This window comes from Lissotriton helveticus, chromosome 3_1, assembly GCF_964261635.1.
Source record: "Lissotriton helveticus chromosome 3_1, aLisHel1.1, whole genome shotgun sequence".
Lineage (NCBI taxonomy): Eukaryota > Metazoa > Chordata > Amphibia > Caudata > Salamandridae > Lissotriton > Lissotriton helveticus.
The window spans coordinates 1,612,335,379-1,612,349,163 of NC_136061.1; the positions used below are offsets into that span (position 1 = coordinate 1,612,335,379).

A 13,785-nucleotide genomic window follows, 5' to 3' on the forward strand; every position below is an offset into this window, starting at 1 on the left:
TAAGATACAAACAGGAATGAGGGACATACCAACATTGTCATGAAAAAGGAGGGAAAGAGATAGAAAGTAGAAGAAAAGTAGGAGAAACCCCCATAAAGTCATAAAACAGAGAAGAAACAAGGAAAAGTGATCAAGCACAAGTTTAAACCAAGAAAATAGTAAAACAAAGAACAGCAAATAAAACCGGAATAATGTATACATGAAACAAATGATGATAGGCATGGCAACAATAACAACACCATAGCTAGGGGAGTGAACAGGAGGAGAGAAAGATCTCTTGTGGGATGGGAACAGTCTTCTAGTATATAATAAGCAAAACCTGAAATAATTAAATAACTGTAAACTGTAAATCACATATTATCAGTAAATATAGAAGAACAATAGTGTACAAAATAATATATAGGACACTAAGGAGATTGAATCTAATTATACCATGCATTAAAATCTGTAACGAGTAGAAAATAACAATAGAGCATGAAGCAACATATAAGAACAACAACACCATGCAGTAAAATCTCAGTGAGCTAAGCGAGCAAGAAAAGCATTGTGAACAACAAACACTGCAATAAGCTTATAAAATAAGAAAAAGTAATAAATAAAGCATTAAAGCATTAAAAGAATGCAGTCAGCATCAAATGGTGTCTTAAGAGGCGATCTAGACACATCATGCAGTGCTAGGGAGTGTCAGTGGACAAATCAAGAAGCAGAGCAGTATCAACAACATGAGCGGCCATCAATGCATGGAAAACAAAATCAGTAGAACACAAAAAGGAATTCAGTCAGCATCAGAGGGACTTTTAAGAGGCGATCTGGATTTGTCTCTGTGCTGCATGTTAGTAAGAGATGAGACGGAATGTACAGCTGAGTCCCTCTCTTCTTGAGAGCGAGGCAAACGGGTGATATCCCTACCACGCTGTCTGAAGTCAGGAGAGGCGTTCAAATGAGATGGTGGCAAGTTTGTAGAGGAAGCCTTGGATGCAGAAGATTGAGTGTAGGAAGAAGATTGAGTTTCCATGTCATTGGACTTGATATCATCCAGGAACTGATGAAGCAGAGCAGGATCATAAAAGTCTTTAGATTCCCCATTCCAGGAAATCCGAAAGCGCGCAGGTTCAAATAGACCGTACTTGATATCCAGTTGGCGGAGTCTCGGCCGCAGGGAAAGAAATGCCTTCCTCCGGTCATTAGTCTCTTTAGAAAAATCTGCAGCCATATGAATGGTATGACCTTGGAAGATAAAGGAACCATGTGAGCGAGCCATTGATAAAATCTTTCTGGTCTGCTCATGCCGAAGAAAACAGGCAATAATTGGTCTGGATCTCGCAGAAGCTCCAGAACGTGGTGGACCAAGTCTGTGAGCACGCTGAATCTCAAGAGGAGGGGTAAAAGAAAGCCCTGTCAAAGTGGGGAGAGCGTCGCACAATAATTTCCTCACGTCCTGCTTTTCAATATTTTCCAGAAATCCGAAAAAACGTATATTGTCTCTACGACTACGATCCTCCAAATCAATGATTTTACTGTGGAGAAAGAGTAAATCCTGATCCGAGCCTCTAGCAGAGTCCAACCGCCCCTCCATCTCCAACATTTTAGAGTCAATGGCATCAATCCTAGAATGAAAAGTAGTAAGTTCAGCCCGAATGGACTTAGTCTCCGCAGCCAATGACGTCATGGTAATATCCAAACCTTCCAAGCGACGGTTAACTCCAGAAAGTTCTTGTAGAATACGTTGCATAGTATCAGACAGAGTTTGGTTACTCGGAAGTGAGGAAGCCGGTGAGGAGGAAGATGACGCAGATCCATTACCTTTATTTGTCGAAGTAGAAGGTTGCTTTACTACCTCAGTAAAAAGTGGCTGTTTAGGGCCGCGACCTCCATTCTTATTATTGGACATGATATTGCGTCGTTGAGAAGATGACCTACAATAGCGAATTGACTTAACAGCAGAACAGGAGGCAATAATGGAACCAACCATGTAGTAAATGACAGAAGAGGCAGGGAAGCAAATGGAGGAAATAAATGACTGACCAACACAGGCAGCATGCAATTAACACTGGAGAATGATCAGCATTATAACATAGATAAGTAAGCGCCAAGTACTGCTACACCAAACCAGTATAATATGATATGAATCAAACATATGCGTCAAAACTATCTCAGAGAGAAAGCATGTATATGCATGAAAGGAAAATAACAATAGACCAATAAGGCCATGATAATAAGGTGGTGCGCATGCAAAAGGTACAGTAAGTGCACAGAAGGTAGTATAATAAAGAACAGAGTCATGAGGTATTGCAGAAAATGGAGCAACAAAATCCGATTGAGGAGAAAATGTTACCAGCTGGTAGGCAGAGGCAGGGTAATGAAAGACATAGAGGTCCTGTGAGAAAATGAAGAAGCGGTAGCAAACTGAGGCAAAATAGAGACTCCTGTCCAAAATACTGCATAAGCCTCCAAAATATAAAAGGTACCATGAAAAATGTAAGTTCCAAGGTGTTCATTAGTATTTTTTTATTCCATTCCTTTGGGGCGTATTACTGCATAACTTCAACCTTTTGACCAGTCTCTTTCACCACTTAATTCTCAGAAAAAACCTCTGAAATGGCTTTTGAATAATGTTCCATGTATTAAGAATAGCCTCATGTTAGTCACAGCATTGTAAGAGTTAATAGGGCTCAGGCTCGAAGTTTGAAGAGGCGCGGCCTAAGGCGGGAGGAAGCCCGGCCCTGGAGTTGTTGAGGGCGCGGCTTACCCTGACAGGAAGCGCTGCGTCATGAACACGCACATCTCGGTGCACTCGTCTGGGCGGCCAGTCAGGACTTGAAATCGCTATAAATCAGCGAAATTCAGCGCTGCTCTGCAGAGATGACCGTCGCTGCATGCCGTGAGTTCACCACTGCCAAAGCAACATGAAGAGCGGGATCCCGGTGGACAGGTAAGGCAGGAAAGCTCGTCAGGGGTCCGTCCCTCGGCAGAGCTCTCCCCTCAGGCGGCCATCTTCCTGCGTGGCCAGACCACGCCCCCCGCAATGCCATTTTGTAGAAGCACTATTATTTGATTCAAGTGCAAGCAAAGTACAGTGCATTCACTGCTATGTGCAATCAACAAAATAACTGGCAAGAAATAATTACAGAGTCAACGGTGATATGTCACCCACTGTTCTCCAAACAATGCAACCAACCACTTTGTCCACGACCCCATGAACCCATCACACTCTCCATAGCAATAGATTGGACAACCTTGTTCTTGTAAGACAGAAAAGTGCCTCCGAGGTGTGTTCTCTGCCCTTTGGCGCCACTTGATAGCAAGAGGACTTTTAACTTCCTATTTCTTAAATTATCTCTTCTGTTGGGTAGTCTATATTCCGACAATCCACGGAAACTAAAGCTTTTAAAGTTGGTACAGGCTATTGACAGCAACGAAAAGATTGCACCGCCCTGCACAGACACCATTTCCTCAAAATGCTCTTATTTGCGCAAAAACTCCTAATAATCTTGAGCTCAATTTCCATCTAAATGGAATTATTAACCTCTAGATCTGCAATATGTACATATGCAGACACAGCAGAACAATACGAGGCAATGCCGCCCTGCTGCAAGTGTTCTTTGATCGTTCACTACAGCTCTTCGTTGGGAGTACTGTTATAGAATAACGGAGCCTTTTTCCACGTAGAAAAATCACTAATTGATGAAAAATACTTTCTAAGTAGGGATGAACGAATTTTTAAATGTTTTTTTTCTCTTTAAATTTTACGAAATGACATTAAATTGTTTGCAAACTTACACTTTTGTAGCGCAATGATATTTTCTGGTATCTTGTGTGACATTGTTTTACCCGAGCATACAACCATAGTACAAAAAAAGTATTGAGTTTATAATTCCTATCAGCAAAACATTTTATGTGTGAAACAGTTTCCTGCTGGTATCCTGCAAGACTTTTTAACATGAACTAGGCTGCCTGGTAAAAAAAAAAATATGCAGAAATCACGTAATATGCAGTTTTGAGAGATACAAATAATGTCGCGTAAGAGGGTAGCTCTGGAATTTTGCAAATTTCGATGGTAAAATTAAAAATTCACCCAGGCCTACTTCTCAGCCTGCAATAGGAGGTTTTAATTTCTTGAACTTACTTGCATGTTTATTCTGCTTAAGCAATAGTTGGATTCAGGTTATAACAAATATATAGAGGAAGAGGTCTTGTCTTCCCATATAGATTGTTTTGGTAAAAATGTTACAAAAAATGTCAACTCTAATATTCTGAACGTTTTATGTATTAGCAGCACATCTCTTGAAATCTGGGTTTCAGCCACACGGTGGATTAGGCATTGTTTATTCGTATGTATGCAGCTGTTCGTACACTCAGGGGCATATTACCAACAAGTAGCGATAGTTATCGCTAAATAGGCTTAGCGACAATTTTTTTATCGCTGCCTATCACTGGATATGTTAGCGGAGAAAACATGCTATTAGCAACGTTTTTCTCCATTGTACTAAAATATCCAACGATAGTGGCGAAATGCGTGAATATCGCTGAGAATACAGCGATATTCACACATTAGCGACAAAATGCTCTTAGCTATGTTATCCATCTCCCTTTGGATAACATGGCTAAGAACTGGTCTGAGCAGGCGTTGGTTTTTGGCGATAGCGGGAATATTTCCATCGCTACGCCTACCTTGCTAATAGGCGATAGCGATGTTAGCGACTGCTTTCAGTCGCTAACAGGTTGGGTACGCATGTCATTAGCGATAAATATCGCTGACATAAAAAGCGGGCCACAAACTGCTCGCTATCGCCTAAAAGCTGTCGCTAACATCAGTTAGCGATAGCTTATTATTATTATTATTATTATATTTATTTTTATAGAGCGCAACAGCTACCCTAAGGTTTCCCGGCGCTAGCTTGCTAATAGAGCTATAGAATTATCGCCGCTTAGCGGCCGAAAACGGACGCTAAACCGGCGATAATTGCCTATCGCCACCCTTGGTAATATGCCCCTCAGTTCTATGCGGATATTGTAAAACAAGACTATTTACAAGACCACTGGGATTACGTGGTTGGAGAGAGCTAACTTATGCAGCAGGGTTCAGTAAATTATGTGGCAAGAAAGGCCAAATTATGTTGCATAGTGCGGCACATTTGTAATAAAATTACTTTATTATTTCGTCATTTTTAAACTTGTAAACGCTACGTACAACGTTGGGTTTTCCATTAAAGAGGATTACGAGGATCAGGAAGGGAAGAGAGACCATGGCGAGGAGGAGGCAGCCACAGCAGGTAAGTGCCTTTTTCATTAGGGAGGGTGGAGAGGAGCGAAGTGGAGTTCCAAGGAGTTTCTTTCCAACTCTGTGGAACTCTGCGTAGTAGCACTACGCCAGCTCCGCCCAGGGCTAATTAGTACCTGTGTAATACCAAAATATAGCAATAAGCAATAGGAAGGTGACCAATCCAGTTTTGGAAAGGGCCTTCCACCACGCGGCGAAACATGTTGCTGCAGTTTTTGTAATTTTTGAACCATAAGAGCTAGAAACTATTTTTTTGTTCGAATCTGCAGATAATGCGACAGCCGATGAATTATATGGCAAATGCGGCAAATCGATAATAGTGCAAAATTCACCATACCGCACAATCACATGATTCTAGTGGCCCAGACTATTTATAATACAGCGTGCAGTGTTTATTTTTCTTATGATACACCCATTATACAAATTAGTCTATTTAGGACCAACCTGGGAAACTAAAAGCAGCACAGTAAAAATGCGCAAACCAGGTCATCTCATGAATCATTCTCTCTCTCTCGCTTTCCGTCCATTCTCTATCTCCTTCTCTCCCCTTTCTCTTCTCTCTCTCTGATCGCTTTATTCTTAGCATCCCCTTCCCTCCCTCTCTCTTTAAGCCCCTCCATTCCATACTACTATCAACCTCAGGGAGCAGGGTAAAGTGTCAGAGGCACGAGGAGTATCCATGGGCTCTCAAAAGATGGTCTCCAAGTGCTCCAGTCCATTGTGGAAATTCCTGGTGGAATAAAAGCCTGTTCCTGGTTCTAGTATTCCTGTGCAACCGGTGGGAGGTCGGTGGTGGGAGGGAGAGTAGGCTTGGCTGCCTTTGCCTGGTCTTCCTGCCTAGCTGTGAACTGAACATGCATTTTTAAAACAGCATAAGGTATCTGTCCCTCTGATCGTCCAAATAATTCCAAACAAACGTCACATCCTGGGCTAATATTTCTACTGACCCTTCAAAGGGCCTGCGAGACAGCATTTTCTTTCCAACTTACACATTATGTGACGAGAATGTTGTATTTCTTTGGTGTGAAAAGTTTCATTATGGCTCAGTCCTCCAGAAATTAAACTGCCATCCTGTTCGCTGCATGAGATCAAAGACTGAGGAGGGCAGCACAAAGAGACATATTTATGAGAGGCTTGCATCACGCTTGCACCACTCAAACTGGTACATGTGGGAGGAAAGCCTCAAAGTCAGACTTATGAAGCCAACCAAAGCCATATTGTGTAGCTTTGAATGGATTCATAAATCTGGAGTAAGGCAAAGCAGCGCAGATCGATGCGTTGCCTTACTCTGCCCAAGGGAGGCGTTGCAGTGGTCGTTGACCTGCAAATCCCATGGTTTTTGGTGCATTCCCAGATTTTCCAAACATGGTAAACTTGGAAATGTGTCAAAAAGGCGTAACAAGGAGAATATGTTTATTTCACCTTGTTTTTTCCTCTGTCTGTGTGTGTTGCATTCTACAGCACAAACAATAAAGAAGAAAACAACTTTATGGATTGTTTTTGTGCAGGATGGTACCCCTTCCTGCACAGAAACAATCCTGCCGACAACACAGTGTCCCTTGCGCCATGGTGCAAGGGGACCTGTGTTGGTAAGAGGCTGCAGTAGCGGCACTAGTGCAGAGGTAATGGACAGGCATGTGCCATAGTGCTTAAATACAGCACATTCCTGCTCTTTCCCAGTGACGCAGGGCGGCACAGCAAGGTGACTTGCTTCACTGTGCCACTATTTTTATAAATATACCCCAAAGTATTTAATTATTGAAACACCTAAAAGGTCATTTTCTATAGTCATCAAGAGCAAACAGGTTTATTGCAGCTGGACAGAAACTTAGATCAAAGTTGTCTTGTACTCTAAGTTTTCTATGTAAATATTTTCAGTTGTAAGGAAGAATATTAAAATGAGTACCATTTGGTTTGCCCTAAAGACTCATTGAATATTCCACTGTTGCGGAAAAACTGACAGACACTGAAGCAAAGGATACTTGTCTTTTAACTGTGGATATAAGACAAACATGACCGTGGTATGTTTCAGGTTAATCTGGCTTAATTTATATGTTAAAAATAAAATGCAACTATATAGGCTAACTTTTCGTCATAAATAAATTAAAAGACACATATGTATAATTTCCTATGGATTTCCCCATCAAGGAATGTATAATTACTGTTACAACACTGCAGGGTTTTCTTATAAACTCCAGGTCCCTTATAAAGAACAATATTGCTTTTAAAGATTTTGTTCTTCAACAGGCCCCGGATTTGGTTTTCTTAACCGAAACATGGGCTAATGACTCATCTGGTCCTGAGATCGTGGAGGCTATTCCCCCGGGCTACTGCTTTTCAAGAATGGACAGGGAGGGAAGATGCAGAGGCGGTCTGGGCATCCTGGTCAGGGATACCTTTACCTGCTGGACAAAGCCTCTCACATCTACTCTTGATGCCTATCAGGCACTTTATTTCTCCATAAACTTCACTCCTACCGAAAGTTTCTCTGGGATTGTTTGTTCTAGGCAACCAGGGCCAAGGGCATCGTTTGGCCAGGACTTATGCAACCTTTTAGAACCCTATCTGGAACGTACTAATCTCACGTTTCTTGGAGATTTTAATTATCATTTAGAAAACAATACAAATTATGATACCCATACGCTTTTAGGCCACTACGTTAGGCACTTTTCAAAAGGCAGAACCCAAAACGGAAGAAAAACGTAACTTCACCTTGATCTCCAATGAAACAGTCGCTAATTTTCTCTCTAACTCACAGACACTTGACTTTTCTAACACGGATATTGCCGCGGTTGAGCTCGTGGAAAGAATTTCATCCATGATGGATACCCTTGCCCCTAAAAAATCTCACTATTCTGCTAGGTCTAAGCCAACCGCACCTTGGTTCTCTGATCGGTTACGTGAAATGAGGCAGGAGTGTAGAAGGAAGGAAAGATTCTGGCGGAAGGACATGGCTTCATCAGGCAGCAGGGAGTCCCACAAACAATCTTTGAAGTTTCATAAAGCAGCTATACTTGAGGAAAAGGAAAGACACAAGGAGCTTCAATGCCCTTGATCCTCCTTCTAGTTTGGACAAGGTGGAACCTTTACAGGCACTCTGTGATAGCTTATCCTCCTTTTTCCGCTCTAAGATAGCGGACATCTATGTCCAGTTGGAGATTCAAAATGTCACCCAGATACCTGATATTACGTCACATACTCTCCCTAATAGCGGTCCTAGCCATACCACTTCAGGGAGTTTTTGCACTTTCCCTAACTTTACGACTGAGGCTGTAGATCTGCTCATTGAAGGAATCAAATCTGGGTACCCCCTAGATCATTGTCCCCTTAAAATCGTGAAAAGAGCAAAAACAGCTTTCATCCCCACTTCATGACAGTTTTGAACTTAGCCATATCCTTAGGACTTTACACGCTGATCTGGAAGGCTGCAGTGGTCAGACCCATAATTAAGAAGCCCTCTCTAGATCCTTCCAGTCTTAAACATGTTTGTCCTATTTCCCTTCTCCCTCTTCCCGCAAAAATTCTTGAATCTCACCTTAATTCACATTTGAGCGCTTACCTGAGGGACCATCAGATTTAAGATGACTCCCAACACGGTTTTAGATGCTCTCACAGTACGGAGACTGCACTCACAATGGTGCTGGATAATATTCGAGTTCAGGTGGATGCGGGTCATACCACTCTCCTGATTTTACTCGACCTTACCGCCGCCTTCGATACCCTTTTCCACCCAGAGATTGGTGGAACGCTTCAAGGAGATAGGGGTCGGGGGCCGGGCACTGGATCTCCTTGCTTCTTTTCTTAGTGAGCAGTCCCAACTAGTCAGAATGGGGAGTTTCTCCTCATAGACCTCCCCCCTTGCCTGCGGAGTGCCCCAGAGCTCCTCTTTGAACCCTACCTTGTTCAATATCTATGTGGCTCCGCTGGCAAGGGTGGTGAAAGCCTTTGGCCTTGAGGTGTTATACTATGCGGACGACACCCAGATCATGGTATCCATTACACAAAAGGTCAGGAACTCCATGCAAAATTTTAAAGATGGTATGATAGCAGTCTCATCTTGGATGGTTCATAACTATCTTAAATTGAATGGTGAAAAGTTGGAAGTCCCGAACTTTGGGGAAGGCGCGGACATCTGGTCGGGTGAGTGGTGGCCTGACTCCCTGGGTACTTGTCCCACTCCTGTTCCCCATGGGAAAAACTTTGGAGTCATTATTGATGATTCACTTTCTATGACTCTGCAGGTCTCAAGGACTGTGGCCACCTGTTTCGGGCGTATTCGCATTATAAGAAAAATATCCCAGTTTTTGTCTTTTGAAGGCCGTAAAAAGGTGGTTGTGGCCTTAATCCTGGCCAGACTAGACTATTGTAAAGTCCTTTTTTTTGGGCATCAACAAGGGTCAGATTCACCGCCTGCAGCTGGTTCAAAACGCCGCCACAAGGCTGGTTTTGAATCTCCCTAAGCATCATTCAGTCTCATCTTCTCTCAGTCTGTCGCATTGGCTTCCGGTGGACTGCAGCATTCTGTTTAAGACCCTTTGCCTCACCCACATCGCATACTATGGCCTGGGCCCATCTGGCCTAAAAGCCAATATTAAAAGGTATACGCCCTCAAGGAACCTTAGGTCAGCAAACCGTAATCTCCTCGTGGTTCCGAGGTTTAAAAGATTGAGGTGGGGGGGAGTGCTATCTCGCTGACAGCTTCCAAGGCGTGGAACTCTCTCCCTGTTTCCCTCTCGGGGCAACAAGAACATTCTGTTTTTCGCAAGTCCCTTAAGACCTGGTTGTTTCCCAAGAGGCAGGTCTAAGTATGATTTCCGAAGTTGTTTGTGGGCGGTCCGTACACAGCTCCTTGACACCCTTGGGCTTAGTTTGTGCTATACAAATTGCTCATTCATTCATTCAGTAATTAGCAGAGACCCCAGGGCTTTGCAAACCTGCTCATAGGACATGGACTATTTCAACTAGAGTGTCATTATGGGAATTGTATCCAATCCTGGACAAGCGTGTAATAACCTAATGCATGTGTGCTGTTGCAATTTCTTTTGATTTAATTGCACTAGATATTTGAAAACAATGATTTATTAGGTGTACAGTTCAGGACTAAACTCAGTGGCCCCTCAGGATTTAGAGTTAGGTGGTCGCCCACTGAAGGTAGCCAACTGCATTCTGAAGGAGCTCAACTTTTGCCATTGACTACTTGTACTGTGAAGATCAATGCAGGATACTTAATATACACAATAAGAGAAGTCTAGCCTTGTTGGATTGCCCATGCCAAACACAACACCCACTCAAACCCGAAACATTGAAAAGTGACAATATGGCAGCAGATAAAACAAAAATGTGCTACTTTCTGTAGTTACATAACTTACCACTCCCTACACAAATCATCTACACTGATCTCCAAACCCATAATTAGGACTCTCGCAACAGTGACATGCCACACATCTATAGTTATTGGTGTCAGCAGCTGGAAAAAGGAAGAGACAACCACTGCTTACTCTTTACAAGTTATGCTGTCTGTAGTTTAAGAACTAACTTGGGGGAATTTCAATTCAATTGCATGCATTTTAGACAGTGCAGTGCCTTAATCATAGAGGCCAGTGCAACTCTTCATGATACAACCCTAAAAACGGCCCAGGAGAAACCATCAGTTTGAGATGCTCAGTAGAGAAAAAAGGCTGGAAGTGATGGCTGTTTTCGGTCCTTGTCCAACGTTACACCTGCCAAGGTAATTGCAGGCCTGTACACCTAATGTATCCTCTCCAATACAAATTTTCAAATGTTGTATGAATGCATTTTCTGGCAGAGTCTTCTCATCATGATCTAATCACTAAATATGTATTAATAAATATGGGATCTCTCTCCCCCTTCAATCTTTCAAATAAGGAGATCTTAGAGTTCACATATGTAATTTAATGTGTATTTTTTTTCATTCACAAATCCTAAATTATTTCTATATTTTTCAGTTTCACATAACTTTTTATACAGTATCTCCTAACGAAAAAATTATTAGATGTGAAATTTCATAACAATGTCCTTGATGTGTTTTGGGACTTGTATTCCCCTTTTTCGGGAGGGATCAATAATGATTAAATTATCAATTAAATAGACATAAAGAATCCCTTCAGAAAGAAAACATACATTTTCCAGAGTACTTAGAGCCTCAGTTAGGGCCTGATTCACAAAAGTAATCTGAGACAAAATCCTAACTTTACGACTTTCCGTATTCACAAAAGACATTTAGGAATAGTAAAGTTAGGATTTTGTCTTGAATTTGTCTTAAGTTTTGGTTTTAAGACATAATCCTAAATGTACTATTCCTAAATGCGTTTTGTAAATACTGAAAGTCGCAAAGTTAGGATTTTGGCCCTTAGAATTTGCAGATGACCTCATCATCCGCCATATTTAGAGCTCTCTGCTGGCTTGGTGGAGAGTTTTGATTCTTCAAAGGAACAACTTTCATGGGCGCTCCTCTAAAGGCACTGAAAGTTTGCTGAGCAGCAGTCATGTCTCACAGCTACTCAGCAATGTTTTTGCTTTAAAAAAAGCAAATTCCTCCAAAAGCTGGAGTTTGTTTCCCTAAAACAAAATGCTAATGACACGGGCATGCTGGAAGTTTTCTCCTCGGGTTTGAGGATCATAATAACACCTCAGACCATCTCCTCTAAATAGGGTGTTCTGTATGATGTACTCACAACAACAGCCCTAAGTCATTTGTGCCATCAGTATAAGGTTTCCACCAGTGGAAGGAGTTGTGGCATCAGTGGCCGAAACAGGACAGTTTAGCCAACTTTAAACCCTTGCCTGCGGAGCTAGTTCCCACGCTGTGCTGGGGGGAGGAGGGGCGTGCGCAGTGCCCTGGTGCTCGTGATGAGATCAGCTCGTTATGAGCCATGGTGGCCGTGTGCTCATGACGAGCTGAGCTTGTCACGACCACGCCCGTTCCAATGGAATGCCCAGCACAGCAGGGAAATTATCAACACGTGGGCACGGCGCAACGGTCATGACGAGCTGAGCTCGTTGTGAGCACACGGCCACCGTGGCTCAATGCGAGACGTTAAATAGAGCGGGCAGACCATCAGTTTGACATATGGGGTACCCTGCCATGTTTGGGGTGGAGTACCCTGTCTGCCAAACTGTAAATCAGGCCCTTTGTCTGATAGGTCTGAAAAGTACTCATTGAAAAAATGTTTGAATCAATATAAATCTTAGATCTAACAACGTTTTTTCAGTTTAAAATATCCAGCTTTAATTTCTTTCCAAGCATGTTTGTTATCTTTTAGCCCATGATAGAACACAATTTAGCCCATTTTGTTATAAGATGCAAAAAGTAGCCCAGTCGCTTAATATTCATGAAAGTATTAGCATTAAATGTTATTCCACGATGTGTGTATTCCTGTGTGTTCTTCTTTCCTACAGGACATAGGTTTGTTTGATGGCCGCTATGCTCCATGATGGACTCCTATATGCAATTCAGAGAGAAGTGTGAATTCCAGTTACTGTTTGGTGTGATCATCTTTTACTTCCTAAATCCAGCTCCCATACTCCACACATATTTTACAATTTCTCAACTAAAATTTGATTTAGCTCATTCAAATGTGTTTCCTTGGGATAGCCCCTCAATATTTGTTTTGCATTTTAAATAGGGAACCAGCTAATTTCACCAAGATATATTGGTTTCAAATTCTTTTTTTACATTATGTGCTTCGTAGAAATAACAGGACCTGTGCTCGATCCCCCACCTCTTCGGACTTTGAACTTACTTCGTCGCAACTTCATCCTGGAGACGAGGTGACTGGCCGGCCCTCCTGGGACACCCCCCTCCCACTGTATGAAGCAAACTTGTCTGGTGGTACATCCTCTATGGCAGTTCCATCGTAACTCTATGGTCTCCATATAATGCCATTTGTTTACCATTGACCTGTTGTGTCTGTTTAAAGTATGTTTAAAGTCGCATCCTACATGCTTATATTTGAAATGGAAGAGGCCCTCCTCGAAGACTCTGTTATATGTTTTGTCACTGTTTGGGAATGTTTTGGGGTGGCCGATGCTTCTGGGTGCAGGTGGTGTGGAGAGGGTGGGAGTTGGGGGATCTGTTGGGGGCTGTGAATTCACATCCCCGTTTGTTCAATATTTTTTGTTTTCTTTCTCCCTTTTCCTTTGTTTTTTTGTTTCTGGCCATTGTTCCCCCTTGCATTCACCCTGCCTGCGTTTCCTCCACAACACATAAGGGACAAGTCTTATTGGTTTGAATGGCAAGCTATAGCCTCCTCTTCTGGAAATTCAATGGTCTAAAAGACCGCGTCAAATGGATGATGGTTCTTAAATTCCTACATCTTCACCGCCCCAGTGTGGCCTCATTACAGGAGATCCAACCTTTGGGTACAAAATGCCCCTTCCTTGGCAGATTCAGCTACAGTCGCTCCTTCTTTACCAGGGGGTGCAGGGGCACAGTGATCCTCATTCACAAACATTTCCCCCTTCTGGTCACCCAGGTATATCAC

The 13,785-nt window shown here is 42.5% G+C and overlaps 1 protein-coding gene across 3 annotated transcripts in view; it reads left to right on the top strand.

Moving 5' to 3' along the window:
* LOC144823662 (uncharacterized) overlaps positions 1–13,785 on the top strand; it is a 155,673-nt gene that overhangs the window by 70,151 nt on the left and 71,737 nt on the right. The window contains exon 1 of one of the 3 annotated variants that reach the window (XM_078682368.1): positions 2,338–2,932. The exons of 1 other annotated variant lie outside the window; for it this stretch is intronic. The gene's annotated coding sequence lies outside the window, so the exon portion shown is untranslated. Of the gene's footprint in view, positions 1–2,337; positions 2,933–13,018; positions 13,073–13,785 lie in introns of those variants that run through there. One more of the 3 variants, XM_078682370.1, reaches the window with a different exon arrangement.